Source organism: Numida meleagris, chromosome 1 (assembly GCF_002078875.1).
Source record: "Numida meleagris isolate 19003 breed g44 Domestic line chromosome 1, NumMel1.0, whole genome shotgun sequence".
Lineage (NCBI taxonomy): Eukaryota > Metazoa > Chordata > Aves > Galliformes > Numididae > Numida > Numida meleagris.
The window spans coordinates 31,324,052-31,339,127 of record NC_034409.1 but is presented as its reverse complement, the minus strand read 5'-3'; the positions used below and the strand labels follow the sequence as shown (position 1 = coordinate 31,339,127).

Here is a 15,076-nt window from a genome sequence, read left to right as displayed (position 1 = left end):
ATCCAGTAAAGAACGGAGATTCTCCTTGGTCCTCCTCTTACTGTTAATATATTTGTAAAAGAGTTTCTTGTTCAGTTTAATCCCAGCAGCCAAGCTTAATTCGAGCTGGGCCTTTGCCTTTCTAATTTTCTCCCTGCACATCCTGGCAACCTCTTTGTACTCTCCCTGAGTTACCTGTCCTGTCTTCCACAGGAGGTAGATTCTCTTTTTCTCCTGGAGCCTCAGGAAAAGCTCCCTGTTCATCCACGCCGGTCTCCTTCCCCGCCGGCTCATCTTGCGGCTCAGGGGGACAGCCTGTTCCTGCGCCTTCAGGACTTCCTTCCTGAGGAGCAACCAGCCTTCCTGGACCCCTTTACCTTCCAGGACCAAATCCCAAGGGACCCTTCCTACCAGCCTCCTGAACAAATATTTATATTAATTAATTATTAATGTTTATAAATATCTTAAGTGTGGGAGTCAAAGAGACATGGCCAACCTCTTTTCAGTGATCTGCAGGGACAAGACAAGGGGAAACGGCCATAAGCTTGAGCATAGGAAGTTCCGCACCAAGATGCAAAAGAACTTCTTCACAGTGAGGGTGACAGAGCACTGGAACAGGCTGCCCAGGGAGGTTGTGTCTCCTTCTCTGGAGTTCAAGACCCGCCTGGACACCTACCTGTGCAACCTGCTGTAGGGTACCTGCTTTGCAGGGGGGTTGAACTCAAAGACCTCTAGACGTCCCTTCCAGCCCCTACAATTCTGTGATTCTGTGATTATTTTCAGTCAGTCAACAGCATCTGTTACTCAAGAGCAAGCTAGACAAGACAATTCAAGAGCGCCCTAGCCCAGGCTGTATCTGGATTTGGAAGTAAAAGAACAAAAAGAAATCATCTTTTTTCTTTTCCTTTTTCTAAGTAAATTTTGAAGTTTTGTTTACACATTGTAAAGTGCAAAAATTAAAAATACCTCTTTATGTTTCAGCTTTTCATTTCAAATGACAGTACTCCTTGAAATTAAAAATACCAACTTGGAATGAGAGTTGCACAATTATGGGGCAAGTTAGTCTCTTAGGATGCACATTTCCATACCTCAGTAAACCATGACGAGAGCACTGCCTTATCTTCTCATCTTGTATTTCTCCAACTCTTTTTTCAATAAATATGTTTCAGTTCTGGCCATGCGTTACTGATTAGGTAACTTCATGCTCTCTTTTGAGCTGGTCTTGTACTGAGCTAAATCCTGATCCATTTTCTTAAAATCTGGCTGCACCAGAGCTGGACCTCTTCAGAAGCAAAAATCACCTATCAATTACTCCAATGTGTGAGTTACTATGGACATGATTCTGTTTATATTGTGCTGATATAATGCAGCGTCACTCAGTCAACAACTACATTAAGCAATAGAAAACAAAACATTTCTTTATATAAGGCTGCATTGCTGATGACTTAGTAACACAGTATCAAGAATCAGCCTCTCTGAATCATTTATATCTTAAGGGAAAATTACCTGGCTGGCATATCATTCTTTAATGTTATTTTTCCTTGCCTTACTCCTTTCAAATGAAGTGCAGGGCTATAATTTAGAATCCTAATACATATCAGGTGTAGTATTTGGTAACTTTCCTTGCATTAAATAGGCAAGTACTCCTACAAGTTCTTACAGAAGAGTAAGTTGGCCTCAAAAATCATGCTTTACTATACTTAAAACATAGTAAGTCTGAATTATTTTTGCAGCTAATTTCAAGGGTACACAGGCACAAAGTTCTAAAATGTTTGTTCGTGGATCTTTATTTTTTCATCTGCTGAGCTAAATAACAGAAAGTATAATGTCAGTGCAGCTCAAACTATGTTTTTCATATCTGGCCTTGGAAAAGAGTGCAATCATTGTTATCAAGAACAGCAAATTCATCATCATTACATGTTTGGATAAGGAAAGATTTTACAGTAAGTTGTAGGAAAGAAAAGCACTTTTCATGTTATCAAAAGACCACTCATAAAATATCTGTTTATTGCAAGCTACTGAAAAAATAACTATAATAGAAACATTCATTTAAAACACATGAGATTTTGAAAAACTTGTGTGAAACCCAAATATCGGGTCATTTTCACAGAAGAGTCCTGAGAGAAATGAAAAAAAATCCTTGTCATCATCTTTTTGTGAAAAATGTAGTCTTTTAATGTAAAATACCATTGATAGCATTTAAGTTAGGGGGGAAAGAAGTTTCATTCTTTCCAAAGTTATTAACAACTTTTTCCATGAACAGAAGAATATATGCACCGTGGCTATCCATGGATCTATGCCCCCATGTACTCAGACCACCACTACAGCTCTGTTCCTGAATGTTTGTTCCCTTCTAGCTCCAAACTCTTTTCCTCTCCCTCAACTTAAAAATTCACATTTTTTGAGACACTAGGCAAAATTTAATTTAATTTTTTTCATGGACCAGTCTAAATTAAGAAAATATTAAAACAAAGTAAGATTGTGTAGGGCTGATTTTCATATTCACAAACACAAAGAGGAAGAGACCACAGCAAATGCAAATCCCCTGGTTGTGTGGAGGGCACAGATATTTCAGGTTATTGCTTTTCTGCTTTAGACTTCAAGAGGACTTCCCTCAGCAGTGCTGTGGAACATGCTCAGTGCTCCCAGGCCTGGGATTTGACACAACCCCATCCCATCTCTGCCAAATCTTGGCATCTCGTGGAATAGCTCTGTCCCCACTGACACTGTCCTATAAGCTGCAGTAATGAGGAGTCATTGATCAGGACATTCCATGCCCCCTACATTGTACAGTGCTTACCAGATTTAGCATTTGTCAGTATTTTTGTTAATGATTTGCATAATAGAATCGATAGTGCTCCTATCAGGATAAAGGATGCAGTGCTTGGAAAAGCTGTAAGTCCTACCCTACAGAGACAGCAGGGTTTGAAATCAGAAGGATGAGCTGAAGAAACAAAGAGAACACTTTACAGAAATGCACGTAGGTGTGCATGTGGGCATTAAACTTTTCACTAAGGAGAAACACAAAATACAGCACTTGGGAGTAACTGACTGAGCAAAATACAAGACGGGAAAGGACTGATTGGGCAGCAGTTCCACACAAGGGATCAGAGGTCACACACCAGACATGCGTCAGCAGTGCCACTAGGTTGCAAGAAAAGCAAATATCGTCCTGGAAAAGTGTCAATAGGAAGGCTTTGTTCAAGTGGAGTACCGTGTCCAGTCTAAAGGATTAGTTCCAGGAACACCAGGAACCAAGTGGACAGAGCACAGAGGAAAGTGCGTAGAGCTCTCTGAGCCTGGGAAACATTGGAACGACCCGGCCGTTCATCTACAAGTGAAAACACTGTGGGGAAACATGGTAATGAGCTTCAAATGTCTAAAGGTTATAGCAGGAAGAACAGACTGAAGTGGACTAAAATTGCGACCAGGGAGAATAAGGTTAGACATTAGGAAGAGCTTGCTATCAGGAGGGCAATTAATGGAACCAATTCCTTGGAGAGGCTGGAAAGAAGTTTCTGAGAATATGATAGACACATCTGTTTCAAGAATGGATCGGGCCTCCTTAGATACGCCTTGAGAGCAGAAGATGGACAAGCTGACTTTTCAAGGGCTATTTTCCCTGTCTGTTCACCATGACTTCTTTAATGCAACGTTCAAAAAACCTTTGAATTTCTCCAGAAGCAAAATACAGACATGTCTGCATCATTTGAGGGTGGTTTTTTTTCAGTATATCTACTGCTCTCCAATTAAAAATGACTGCCTCTAAAGTTAAAAATAGAAGTCCAAAACCAACACCTCTACATCAACTGAGAGAAAAGATACAAAGCAGAAAAATAGCTTTTGGGGAATCAATAGAAGTATTTTCTAGAATAGAAGAAAAACAGTAACAAGATGAGTATTCAGAACCTTCATGAATGAGTTACTGCCAGACTAAAGTAAATGAATGCTAAAGACTTTTATAAAGACTTGCTTCATGACAAAGCAGATGATCAGGCTTTAGCAAAATTGCACTGCTTTTTTCTGTAGATACAACATTTTAGAATAAAATATTTAATTCATTCTTCTAACTTAATAATTGCAGCTACTGAGATGGAACAGATTAATTATTCTAACTATTTTAAGCCCAGCAGTAACAGCAAGGAGTCTTTAGGCTTCCAGCTAACCATGATCTGCTCTCTGGACTCCAAGGTGGGCTCCCTCCTTTTTTTTTCTTTTTTAATCTTGATAAATTCTAACTGCAGCTTGAATTAAATTATCCCTTTGCTTGAGAACACTGATGCTATTTTTTTCAGGCATTGTCTAAGCTGGCAGGAGAAAAGAAAGTAATGTTTCGTGTCAAATATTTAAGGCATAATCTGTTTTTTAAGCTTAGGGGAAGGATTCTACAGATAGTTTGGACTAAATTATTTGATAAGATGCAGGCAGTAATATTATAGTAACAGGGAATCTGCCTCAGTGTCTTACTCTGCCTTGCACAGCTTGTATCATATGATAGCCATTGACATTAGTCAACACCTGCATCTAATTAATATCATTGTTACCTTACACCTACAGAGTACCATACAATCACAGTAATTTCATGTGTTACAACTGTAAGAGAATAAAATATACAAAATAATTTTACTAAACAACAAAAAAGGGTGGCTTTCTCTACACCAAAGGATGAGAGCTGGGCATTGAAACGAAAGCATGTGAGATGTCAAACAATGGAGAATATTAAATTTAAAGGACAGACAGACAAAGAGCAACCAAACCAGAGTTACCCAAGACAGAATTTCAGATTTTGTCTGTATAGGAACCAAAAGTGAATATACAACTAATTGGTTGAACAAGTCTCTGTGCAACATTACACACGTAAATAAACTTGAAATTTCAAAGTCAGTATTTATGCCACCTGAAATGTGGAATATCTTCCACAATAATATACCAGAATAGGCCAGAAGAAGAAATAATCACCTCTAAAACACAGAATCATCAAAGTTTAGTTACTTTGTGTTTCAGTTCCATTGGAAATTGGAGATCTATTAAAATAGAAAGCCAAGAATATCACTTTCCACTCCCATAATTTTTTACTTGAAGACCTGGAAAATGGTGAAATACTATACTTAAGAATGCATATATCATTAGGAAACACTATGTCAGCTTGTTAGGACACTTTTGAAACTATTTTGCCTATACAGCACAGCATTAAAGATATCTGGTTGAAGCAACGAATGAAAATAAGAAATAAGAAATAAGAAATAGAAACAACAATTTTTAAGTTTGACAGCTTTTACCTACATCTCTCTAATTTCTCTAGCATAAGCAGCACTAGTTCAAATATCAGAAGAAAAATAAGAATATTACCTTTCACTCTATTGCAGCTTAACTAGTTTTAAAGAAGACAACATTTTTTATTTGATTATTTCAACAGAAATAAAAGTTTTAAATGTTCAGCACAGCACTGGGAATGAGAGACTGTGATCTAGAGCACCAACCCTCAAGTCCGCATGTCCCTGAGGGAACCACTGCTCTCACTGATATCCAGGACTACAAGTGACACACTGAATGAAGCTAAAAAAAGTGGAGATCACACCATCCTGTGTTCCTTCTCCTCTTCCTCTCCTTTGCACTGCAGAGCACACTATGTACCTGCACTCAGTCCAGCTGCAAGAATAGTTATCAACCACCAGATGTTTGTGATCACAAATTTAGCAAAATGTACTACGTCCAGAGCTGAGCTGATGAAAGACACATGAGCATTCTTCATGCATTTCATGTAAAATAGCTTGGGTTATTTAAAAATAACTTTGAAATCTATTGACTTTGTGCTGAAACCAATGAAGAAACTTCACATGATGGGTACTGCCAGTTTGACTGAGGGAGCAGTAACACCTCAAGGTAGCATAACCTTTCTGCAACAAGTTTCTCATCATGGCATTAATGTGTGTTTGGAACCTAAGACCATGCTTGGCTCAAAAGGATTACACCATCAAAGACAGTGGCTACGAAGAACTGACTGAAGAAAATCCAGATGCCTACCCACTCAGATTTACACAACCAATTATATTACCAGTTCAGCATTCCTCCATTCCTGGCTTTTGCATGATTAGCCAAAGATAGATAAAAGGCTGAATTAGTCATATAAGTTCTGATAAAGAGTCACAGATTCATTATATCAACTTCATACATTTCATGGGCACATAATAACAAGGAAATGTGTAACTTCTACTGCTGGAATATTTTTTGTAATAATCATGTGGTCTCATTTGGGGGTTATCATCTACACATGGCAGTGTGTATGACTGTATCTGCACGTACAGAAGCATGAAACCAGATTAAGCAATATTCTAAAGCACTACAATCCTACATGCTTTGCAAAATACTTGTATTTGTACAGTCCTTCTTTAAACTAATAGAGGTAGAATACTGCTTTTTAAGTAATTTGATAATAAGAAATATGAAACGTTGAGATAAGATGTTGTAATAAATATGCTGGCATGTTTTATACTCTGTAACTAATATAAAACCTTACCATTGTTCCTGTTGTTCCACACATCTAGCTTTTGGATTTATACTGGTTAGGAAAGATCAGATAGATATACTTAAAAATGAAAGGGATGTTCCCTGAACATGGGATTTAGGTACTCACCTAGAGAGTAACCAAGCTATGCGTTCAAACAGAGATCATCATAATCTAATACTGTCTTCCTCATGATTTCTAAGCAACTAGAACTTCAGACTAAAGCTAAAATTAAAAAAAAAAAAAAAAAGTGTAGTACTCAGTAGTAAACTATTTTGTTTACCCATGGAAGCTTGTAGTGACTCTATGCAGAGACTCTCCCACACCTTCCTTTTATTAATTACAGGACTGGGGCCAAATTCTTACTGAATGTCTTGAACTACAACCAACATAATATTTCGTAAATACAAAATTCCTCACAGTGTTAAAAGGAGTCCTTAAATGGTGTAACTTTGAGAAAGAAAATATTTACATCTGATACAGGTACTGAAAGTTGTCAAAAAAGATCCAGCTGGGTACCATGAAGCTGGACCTCTTTCCTAGGAGTCATGTAAGTCAGGAGCCTATGAACGTGTTCACAGGGAGTGGGCTCCATTTGAGGGTATGCTCTTTCCAGGCTTTCAGAAGAGCTGGGAAGTATTAAGAAAAGAGGCAGATCCATTTTTCTTTTTAAATACTTTACAGAAGCTTGTAAACATAAGATTAGCAAAATGGCTCTGCACGCACCTGAGAGAAGGATGAAACTAGACGCCATGAGCCACAAAGGAAAGTTCTCAGTGCTGCCAGAACTAGTTGCGCCACTGCTACCTAGAAACACAATTGTTTCACTGAGTCCTGTGCGTGCCACAGGGGAGGACGTGCCAGGAGATAACCCCAGCAACAGGGCAGTCCTGTGGCACGCAGACAGGGTCTGGATGGTGATAGGAACATAGTTCTTTCACAGTCCCAAGCATGGTATTGCACCAGGTCTACAGTGCAGCCAGGCAGTGCAGTCAGGTGCTCCTGAGGAGGGAGCTGAGGACAAGGCTACCTGTAACACACATCCAAGGTCTGTCCAGGAAGGGGCTGGAGACATAGCTGACGGTAACGCAGGTCCAAGGTCCAGCCAAAAAGGCAGCCAGCAAACCTCACTGCAATAGCTGGACGCAGATACACCTACACCATAGTGCAAGCAAGAACGGGATCTGCACTTAACCAAGCAGGGTGCTGGCCCTCAGTGAAACTGGCCAGGGTAGCTGAGGCCTGCTGGTGCCCTCAGGGGCCTGTGAGCCTCGAGCAAGGCCTAAGGAGGAGGTATTAGACACAACAGGTCTCAGCATCCATTGAAAGGTGTCTCACAGGACCTGAATATCAAGCAGCATGCTAACCCATGCCACTAGCTCACACCAGGTGAGCACTCCAGTCCCACCTTGTGCATCCACCCAGCTGCTCTGAGGGATTTTGTTACAACAGTAAATGATTGCTAGGACAGAGGGATATGTACAGCTCCTGGCTGTCATAGACTTCTAGAGCTATCAGAAAAAAAAAATGGAAAAAGAGCTGCCAAACTAGCTCTGTGCTAGTCATAGGTACCCTTACATAAAACAATCCTTCAGTTTTGGGGAAGATGGCATACAATCGTTTTGTGCCACTGATCAGCAACAAAATACACATGCAGGCGAGAAGTCAGCCTAGTTAATACTGTTGTAGAAGGCCCATGATGAGCTCCTGATGGTAATTTAGTGAATAATTGATGAATTGGCCTTTCTGAAGAGTTTCTTGCCTCTCTGCAATTCCTTCTAATGAGTTCTCTGCCTCTAGTCTTTTTCTTTTTGTTGTAAAGCCTTATTACAAGTAAATTTCAAAAGTTTGCATAAAATTAAAAACTGCAGAGAAGTCTTTTTTTCTGTCATTAAGCTTTTGCAAGGTATTAATCTGACCTCAGGTGTATGGGTCATGGACATTAGGCAGAGAGAGAGAAGCAAAGCACACAAAGAACAATGGAACAAAAGATGTCTTGCCTACGCTTAAGGAAACTACAGGGATAGGTGTGGAAAGGCAATACTGTTACTCTTGATTCACTTTCTATTTGTGTGATTTTGTCCAGTCAGTTATTCTCTCTACTGTGATGCTGCATTACATGTCTTCTTTAAGAGAAAAGAAAGCCATATTTATTTATTTTTAATCTAAATTTGTACATTTTCTAAGTCCATTTAGGTAAAAATGAAAGTCTCAGTTCCTATTCAACAACTAGTGGTATTTGATACATATAATCAAATATTATAGAATACTTATAAAGCGGTGGAATGGTTGTGGTCCCTTCCACTCCAAGCCATTCTCTGATTCTGTGATTCCATGATGCTATGATTCTATGTCTAGTACACCAACATAATAACTATTGTTTAAATTCTGCCTCCTGTAGCCAAATTCTCATTGACATTATCATAGCATTTCTCTGTGAGACTTTTCCCTTTGGGGCTGTTTGTTAGAAAATTATACCAACTTAGATCATGACCTTGAGGAGTTCTGTAAACTAATATGTTAAAAATAACTTAGCAATCAGAACAGAAAGGAACAAAATGTGCTTAATAATAGCATCCACTAGCCATAATTAACTCTAAAAATCTATATTAAAGCATGCTTCTCATTTTAAAAATATTATCTATTTCCACACTAATTTGTGGATCTACCGAATGATATTTCTCAATATCATAAATGACATTTAATTCCTCGTGAAGGGATTCCATGCTACGTTACTTCCTGTAGCCTTGTTGCTCATAAACAGCAGTCAAGATCACCTGCTTGTTACGTTTGTTTGCATGTGCTTATCTATGCATGCAAGAATACTTTATGTGGAATAAAAAGAAGAGTTTGCAATGTAGACACTTTTCATTTCCTAGTTTGGAGTGGTTGTGAGGTATGTAGACTGTTTCACAAGCGCACAGATCAAAGGTTAAACCACAAGTGAACATTATGCATTATATACATGTTATTTATAGGACTGTCCAATATTTAAAAATTCTCCAGATTATTTGTACAACTTATAGCTACTTTTTCATGTCATACCACAACGAAAAGTGAAGATTTCATAGTATAGCAACAACAACAACAAAAACTCGTATCATATTCCAGTACTATTATTTCAGCAAATTGTATTCTATCAGAAATACTGCAACATAAAATCCATCAAGTCTAGTCCTGCAAAAGCTTTATTACATGCACAAGATCATACATGTGGGGACTGCATGATGCTGTTCAGATGACTAACTTCCCCATATAGTGACGTCTCAGTATTATGGTTAACTGAGGTACTCACGGGTTTTGAGAAAAAAAAACAAACTACTTAAAGTTCATGCCATACTCTTGTTTTAATCTGAACAAGGCTATTAGAAGAACAGTGTAATAAGCACTTCCACAGCAACAACCACTGTTTCCCTGCTGAACGCAGCGAGAAAACTTTTTATCCATAAAAAGGTTTATTGCATACCATAGGAGTACAATAAATCTCAAAAAGAGGAAGGTTTATATGACAAACTACAGTAAAATCTTTAATGGTCAAAGGTAAGTTTCAGTCTCGGTTAAAAGATTATACCTATACATTCTACAAAGAAAGTAAATGGCTAAACAAAATGTGAAGTACAAAGCTGTTTATGGGCTAATTATGCTTCTAGCAGCTATATAAACTAGCTATTTAAAAGATTTTAATGTAAGTAATAGCTGTAGATATTTCCATAAATTGACTCCAGATTCTGCTTTCCACAGTCCATACATGCTTACATATTCAAATTTAAACATCGTATAGGAAGGGCAAACAAATGCAATGGACATATTTTATGGCTCCATAGTAAAACCTTCCTACATTTATGAAAAGGCAGTTGATGCTTACAGTTTCTTGTAGCTTATTGTGGCCTCACAAACTATTCAATATAGATTATATACTGGTATCATAAACTGACAATTATCTAGATTTAGACTTAGCCACAGTAGTTATGTACATATTTTCTCTGTTCAGAAAATATAGCCAGCACAGTAACATCTACCCCGCAGGTTTAGCACTATTTAAATATTCAGGCAAAATCCACCATGAACTACTGCACTGCAAAACTGTTAGCTCAGCACACAGGAATGAACACTACTATATTATTCTCTTTCAATAACAATGAGTCATTACTATCAGTAAATGATTTAAAGGATAGATTTGGATTTACTTTACATTGCTGCATAAATGCATTTCCATTCTCCTGCTTATAGCATTTCCAATGAACTCAGCTCTAATGCTGTGTCATGCTTTCGTTTCCCAAGTAAGGGGCGTTGACACTCCTCGCCTGATACACAGCAGAGGTCTACCAGCTCCAAGCAGAAGCAGAGGTCAGTCATTCAGCAAATCGTGACTCAGCAGCTTCTAAATAAGCGGTAAAAGCATTCTGCACATGGGTGATAAACAGAAGGGGCAACGTCCTTACAGACAACAAAATTCTTCAGTACGTATACAAACAAAAATTTGCTTTCCACAGTGTTGAGTGTATGTAACATTTTCCCACTAATTTCTCTTTTTGTTGTATATAAGGGAGACTGCATAAACTGGTTTACCTAACCACTCCTCATTCTGGCCAGGAATTGACCCATTTCTGACACAACTGAAGATGTGCATTTTGCTCTTTTAAAAACTGTCCGCACTCAGTAGAATTATTTTTCTTACCACACTCAAAATGTTTACATATGTTGCTCACACACATTTAAAAAAAAAAATAAAGATTTTTTCCAAAATATAATAATAAACAGCTACAAGTTGTCTACATGTGGACACCAGCCAACTTAGAACATTCAGATCAACAACAAAAATATTACATCAGACTGAACACAGAAGAGAAAAAAAGTGCAAAGATCAAATCTGCCTGCTGCCATTTTGCAAGAGAATCTAGGTTTAAGTATTAACTTTAACAAATGGGAAGATATCTATACCACCTAAAACAAGGAACCCATAGGAGCTTGAAGATACAAAAGTTTCAAATAGATTGAAGGACTGACTCTGTGACCTCAAGCAAGGCAACTATGTGAAGTATAATAAAGATACATAAAAACAATTCTTAATGCGAAAAACATGGGGATCTCAAATCAACAAATGGAAGAAGTTTTTGTAAATGCGTAAGCAAGCTTTGCCACTGCCTATGCTAAATACCAGACTATGCATGAGTTCAACACTCATCTGCATGAGTTCACACAAATGAGTATCAAAAACCATTAAATACTGCTAAAAAAAATAAACTGCATGGCTCTCCTTTTATGCTGCTTCTGTCACAGAGAATCCTTTATGGGCCACTGCCGAGGACAAAGTATCAGATTTGACAAACCTTAGGTGACACTGTTAAAAGCCGTTCTTCGCATAGATGTAGATGAAAAGTGGAATTTAAGTTCAGTGGATAACAACTGTTGCCACAAAGTAGGATCCAATCCTCAAAATATTTAGGAATGCCAACGATTTTCCCAAAAATAATTTTTTTTTAAAAAAAAAGGAGATTGCATACATTTTCACACTCATATTTACAGAATGGAGATTCAATTAAAACATGGTTTACTTTTATTTTTGGCAAGAAACACTAAGCGTGGAGCTGATCTTGCTGGTTCGCTGGGGCTCAGTCTTCCATCACTGTACACTGCTTACTGATCTGCCTTAGCTTGCTTTTTTTTTGCCCCATCAGTGTGTCCACACTTACACTAATGAGTGAAGTGCAAAAACATCTTAACTGCACAACTAACACGGTTTTGTTCCCTGCTGAACACGGCTCTTGCACAGGGCCTTGCCTGGAGAACTCAGCCAAATTTCTGAAACTCACACTATTTTTAAGGGATCCGCAAAAATGCAAGTGACTTTTCCAAGATCTCAAGCATTATTTAGTTGGTAATACACTCAAAGATCTGCTGACAGAGTGAGTGAGACAAATGTACAGACTGCTGTAATTATGGTGAAAACATCTCTGGGAATCTAAATGTATGTCTTTAAGTCATACTCTCTGCCACCAGCAAATAGTAAAAGAACAAAAATAGTAGCTTCTATTCCCATAAGGGTCTAAACAAAAATATGTGGGATGGCTTATAGAAAATGATGGTTTCAGTTAATTAGCAAATACCATTCCCAAAATATTTCAAGATTCATACTGAAAAAAAAGAGAGAGAGAGGAAGAAATGGGGGAAAAGAAGATTTACTTTAAAATTCATGTTAATTTTACACAGAAAAAAAAAGAATCAGTGTTTGCTGAGTGGAAAAGATGAGTCAGGATTGATAAAGAAAGGCTATTTTTAACCCCCCCCTAGAAATGTTACAGAGCTAAAAACATAGAGCAAAAATTATTTTTATAGCAGTTAGTTGGCAATGTCCATTTAAGGCTGACAATTTCTTGTGGATGAGTAGCAGTACACATCATCATATGCAGCACCCACTGTTTTGAATTTACTGCAGTGTAGCAGCATAATCAGATGGCTTTAAAACTCAGATTCAGAATCTCTCCCTATTTTTTGTTTAAATCCATGTTATAATTATAGTAAATGTACTTTTTTTTTTTAAAGCTGTTGTTTATGTTCTTAACATAGTGTTTTTGTTGTTTTCATATTGCAAAACTGAAACTAGGCTAGGATAAATACAGAGGGAAAAAAATTAGAGCTTAAACCAAGTTTAATATGTAGCTCCAACTCACCATCACAAAGCCCAAGAGGCAGGATATGCAATACTGCATTCCTTACACACTAGTAATTCCTCTTGGCTTCAGTGGAAGTTTTGTTTGAGAAAGCATATAATCAGAACCTATAATTTCATTAATTGCATGCCACAGGCAGTCAATGTGAGGTAAGAATGAACCAAACTGGCTGGGAGGAAAATGGAATCTTAAGCCCCACCTGCATCTTTGTGGACCACTGAGTCTACGCAGCAAAACTGTGAATCCTGTGTTCTCCCCTCTCACTCACACTTCCAGGTTCCTTGTGATAGACTGTGTCTGCCATGCGGGGAGGTCCCTGTGCAGTGCCCTACTCAGGGCACAACAGAACTCTCAGGCCTCCGCCACTATCTGCACTATGATCCTTCCACAGCCTCCGGGATTTCACCAGATGCAGAACGCAGCATAAGAAATTTTGTGTTATTCACAAGAGATACGGGCAAAATGAATATTATGTAGCTGCTAGTGCAGGTTGTTTTGACATATTACATATTTCATTCGTTATCCTTTGGGCAGTGTAGGAAGCATCATCTAAAAACCATGTGGATGGGCTTGACTTTTACATTACAGAACCCATAACATTTTGATGCATACCATAAACATAAATTACTCCACTGGCATGTGCTACAGGTAGTTTGAAGTACTCTACAAGGTTTGTTTATGTATGTAGGAAGAAACAGTACAAAACAAGAACCTCCCATGCTATAAAGGCCAGAACATGACCAAAGAAAGATCACATTTGCCAGCTACTTCTTTTTCTAAACATAAAAACAAACATCCCAATTTTAAAAAAAAAAAAAAAAAACTGTTCACAGGCTAAAAAGTTAGGCTGCATTAGAGCACAAGGTGAACTTACAGCGCAGACACAGCTGTGAACTGAAATACGGAAATGTAAAGCATGTACTTCTCCATCTACAGAAGAACCCACGGCACTCCTGTGTAACATACTGGAAACTCCATTTCTACCTATATAACTGCAGCTAACTCAATTTCTTTGGCACCTAGCTAACGATGACATTGTAGCTTCTCTTACAACATCCTTACAATTCCATGTCTTACTTTGTTCATCTGGTTTTGCATTGTTTTGAAAGTGCAAAGACTCACCCCAAAATGATTATGAGAGCAGGGGGAACCCAACCAGCATATTCAGAATGAGACAAATCACCCATAATGCTGTACCCAAGTAAATACAGAAATATGTTGTGCAAAGACTTCCTTCTTAGCTATCCTTAGAGCTCAAACTTTTTAAGGAAGTTTGTAATGAGTAGGCACACACAAAAGAACAAAAAGTAAAAAATGTTAAAAAAGAAAAAGGAAGGTACAGAGATGAAAGCATACGGATGGATAAAGGGTAAGGGGGCTGAAAGGGAAGAGGAAAAGAACATAAGAACGATGGGAAAAGGGGAGAGAGAAAAGCAATGTCCCAATGAAAACAAACGAATTGCTTAAACTATGGTGGGAGGAACTGATGAATATTAACTTTTATTATTCTGATTGCAAAATGTATTTCAAAACTGGATGAAACACACTGTATGTATGTTTTGCCAAGTACATTTTTGGTAATTACAGTCAGGAAAATTGTAATTCAATCAGTGAGCCATTACTTAAAACCGCTTGAAAAAGTGGACCATTTGAACTACCTAACAATATCGCAGCGCAGTGCGGAGAGCACTCCATATGCCACACACTGACCTCCCCAATAATGGGGCCATTAGGTTCAGAAAGTGCCGTTTTTCTAAATGTATTGGAACAGTTTTTATTCTCATAAATGAGGAAAGAAATCTTATCATGCTGTTTTGGGTTAATATGAGGACAGTTTTGGAAAAAAAAATCCAACACTTGTCTATAAAGACATAAAATCAGGATTTAACTTTAAAAAAAAATCCAATCAACAGTACTGCTC

General features: G+C 38.0%; 2 long non-coding RNA genes across 2 annotated transcripts in view; one reads left to right on the top strand and one right to left on the bottom strand.

Moving 5' to 3' along the window:
* The window catches only part of LOC110392711, a 28,828-nt gene extending 27,452 nt beyond the window's left edge, over positions 1-1,376 (bottom strand). Inside the window, exon 1 of the long non-coding RNA XR_002434579.1 lies at positions 1,068-1,376. This is a non-coding gene — a long non-coding RNA (uncharacterized LOC110392711). The remainder of the gene's footprint in view (positions 1-1,067) is intronic.
* On the top strand, positions 2,864-6,503 carry LOC110392782. Its single transcript, XR_002434619.1, has 2 exons — positions 2,864-4,170; positions 5,396-6,503. It is a non-coding gene; the product is annotated as an uncharacterized LOC110392782 (long non-coding RNA).